This window comes from Otolemur garnettii, unplaced genomic scaffold (assembly GCF_000181295.1).
Source record: "Otolemur garnettii isolate 467f Iridium unplaced genomic scaffold, OtoGar3 scaffold00049, whole genome shotgun sequence".
NCBI classification, from domain to species: domain Eukaryota; kingdom Metazoa; phylum Chordata; class Mammalia; order Primates; family Galagidae; genus Otolemur; species Otolemur garnettii.
Genome location: NW_003852444.1, coordinates 3,979,424 through 3,982,832, shown reverse-complemented (window position 1 = coordinate 3,982,832; position 3,409 = coordinate 3,979,424).

The following is a 3,409-nucleotide window of genomic DNA, read 5'->3' as shown; positions in this document are numbered from 1 at the left end:
CGCCGCGGCAACGGCGTCACCCGCGTGTCACGGTCGTGACGTCACCTCGGGTGCGTGACGTAACCGAGGAGCGCCCTCGCGCAGTTGTCAGGGAGGGTTCCGTCTCCTTCCACCACCCGCGCCCTCACACTTTCCTCCGCTCCGCCGTTTCCATGGCTCCCATTTCCTACTTTCTTCTCGTCTCCTCCGTCCTCAGCCTGTTCTGTAATGTGGGATTTACTAGAAGAGCAGGGGTGGTGTTCAAGGAGCACGCGAAATCCTAGAGGGAGGAAGGCGGGGAAGCCCAGGCTAGTTTCCGTTACAACGAACGTCTGCCTGTCACACAAATACGGACTTAAACGCCAAGCTTGAAACAAACATTCAGGCAGAATTTGATAGAAATATATTTAGGAACCGCTAAATTAGCAGTGTGGTGCTTGTTGTTTCCTTTTCACTGAAGGCTTTGGCCTATTAAAGTGAGTCTAAATGTTAGTCTAAAAGCTTTTCTTCATCGCTGAAGAATAAAATGTTTTCTTTTAGTGCATTTTTTCGTTTTCCAGATTCATTCATTTAATAAATATCAATTGAGTGAGCTTTTTCCACGCCCTAGGGCCTGAACAAGGCACATAGCATTCTAGACATCTGGAGCATCAAAAGTAATAATTTTTATTTTGAGGAAAATCATTCCAAATACTTTATATGCTTTGGGCCTTTCATGAAGAGAATATTCCAAGGCATTCTCTGAGTGAAATATAGATGAAAATAATTAGGAGATGAGAGTTAAAAGTATCTTTGAAAAAGGGAATTGAAGATACCCAACTTGTTATTAAAAATATATTTATCTGAAAGGAAGGGGGGATAATTGGGGAGGAAAATTTAAAGAAGGGAAAGATAGGAGTGAGAAACGTAGTAGAAGTTACCGCCGGCTCCCAATGGTGTGCAGTGAATCACCAGGGTACCCTAAACATGAAGTCATGAAAAGTTTGAATGGGCTCTGCCTTTTTGTACTTCCCATGATAGGGGAAGTCACCGGTGAGCTTCCTTATGGTATTTAGGATGATTGAAGAGACAGAAAGATGTCCTACTGACTTCTGAAATGGGATGTCTGTATATGGATAGGGTCACCATCAGCCTGGGAGCTGATCCTTACTCAAGGTGACGAATTATGTGTGAGGCTGCTTGATGAATCAGAATACTACCATTCCTGTCCTTGAAAAAATACAACCTAATAACTAAGCATGCTGTGTTTGTCACCTTCATTGTACATTCTCTTCCAAGTAGGAAAGTTTCCTTGAAGAAGGAAATTTAAATCAAAAGGCACGGCAAATGGAGAGTAAATGAATATGATCAAAGGGATAATTGTCATTAAGCTAAACTAATCTGAAGCAATCTACTATAAGGACACACATGGAAGCCACCTGAAATAGCTATCATAACCACTATCTGTGGGCCTGGCACTCTTCACCCTGACTCCATCAGAAACATATTGCCAGTGTTTTTCTTAATTCTCTAACTTGTCTCATTTCATTTTTAAAAATTAGCTCCTAAAATTTATCATTATAATGCTTCCTTGTAACATTGAAAATCCCAAAATGTATCATTATAACACTTCCCTGTAACATTGAAAATCTTAAGTTTTTTTTTCTATTGGTTCTACTTTGAATAACAGCCTAATTTATCAGCATCAATGTGTAGATCATGTCTTCCCTGATTATTTCTCCCCCAGATGGCTGATCTCATTCATGTAATATTGATTGTTGTTAACTTTCATTCACTTAACATTTTTCTAATTTGTCTTCAAATCCTGCATCTATTCTATTTGATTTCCTTAGGCCATTCTAAAGTTCCACAGTATCTAGGTAAGAAACAAAAGAGAAAGCACAAACTTTGGTGTCCAAAGATGAGGACTTTAGTGTCAGCATGTCATGACTTGACTATATAATCTCAAAGCAGGTAAACTTAAATCCCTGTTTATTTTTTATTTTATTATTTATTTATTTTTTTTGAGACAGGAGCCTCAAGCTGTCCCCCTGGGTAGAGTTTCATGGCATTACAGCTCACAGCAACCTCCAACTCCTGGGCTCAAGCGAGTCTCCTGCCTCCGCCTCCCAAGTAGCTGGGACCACAGGCGCCCACCACAACGCCTGGCTATTTTTTTTTTTTTTTTTTTTTGGTTACAGCCGTCATTGTTGTTTGGCAGGTCCGGGCTGGGGATTCGAAACCGCCACCTTAGGTGTAGGTGGCTGGTGCTTTAGCCGGTTGAGCTATAGGTGCCGAGCCATCCCTGTTTATTTTGTTTTTTCTTTTTTCTTTTCTTTTCTTTTCTTTTCTTTTTTTTTTTTTTGAGACAGGAGCCTCAAGCTGTCCCCCCTGGGTAGAGTGCCATGGCATCACAGCTCACAGCAACCTCTACTCCTGGGCTCAAGCAAGTCTCCTGCCTCAGCCTCCCAGGTAGCTGGGACCACAGGTGCCTGCCACAATGCCCAGCTATTTTTTGGATGCAGCCGTCATTGTTGTTTGGCAGGCCCGGGCTGGATTCGAACCCACCACCTTGGGTGTATGTGGCTGGCGCCTTAGCCACTTGAGCCACAGGCGCCAAGCCTATTTTGTTTTTTAATCTATAAAATGAGGATGATAAATATGCCAGTCCAGCCTACATAAAAGATCAAACATTATAGTTTTGCCCATTGTAAAGTATAAAATTATCCTGTTAGTCAAAATTCAGAAAAGCACAGCAAAGACAGTTTATCTGCGCTCCATGGTGTTGGGAACCTTAGCTGAGAAGGCTTAATCCTTGGGGTTAAGGATTAAGGGGACTGGAATCCTTTAGAGCAGCAGTTTTCAACCTGTGGGTCGTGGCATTAGGAAGGTTAAGAACCACTGCTTTAGAGGAATTTTACTGACATGGCTGGTGGTTGAAGCTGGGACGTCAGCTGGGGCAGTCAGCCAGGATACCTAAACTTCATGTGGCCTGGGCTTCCTTCTAGCATGGCTGCTTCAAGGTAGTCAGACTTCATACAAAACAACTCAGGGCTTCAAATGCTAGTATTCCAGGAAGAAAGATGAAAGGTGTGTTGTGTTTTATGATCTAGCCTCCAAAGTCACACAGTCACTTCCGCTGCATTTTATTGGACACAAGTAAGTCATTAAGGCCAGCTCAGATTCATGGATGGATGATAAAGATCCCACCTCTCCAGGGAAGAAGTGTCAGAGGATTTGCAGATATGTTTTAAAACCACCACAGGATGTTTAGAATAATGAAATGGCTACTCTGTAGAACTGGCTACTCACCTGCACCTTCTCTCAAGGGGATTCTAGATTCAATCAAATTACCTCCCCTTTGTTGTACCTCCCCACCAAGTTGTATCTCAGTAGGCTAATGAGCAAACCTTTACCTTCTTTTTTCAGCTTCTGAGGCCTCCACTGCATG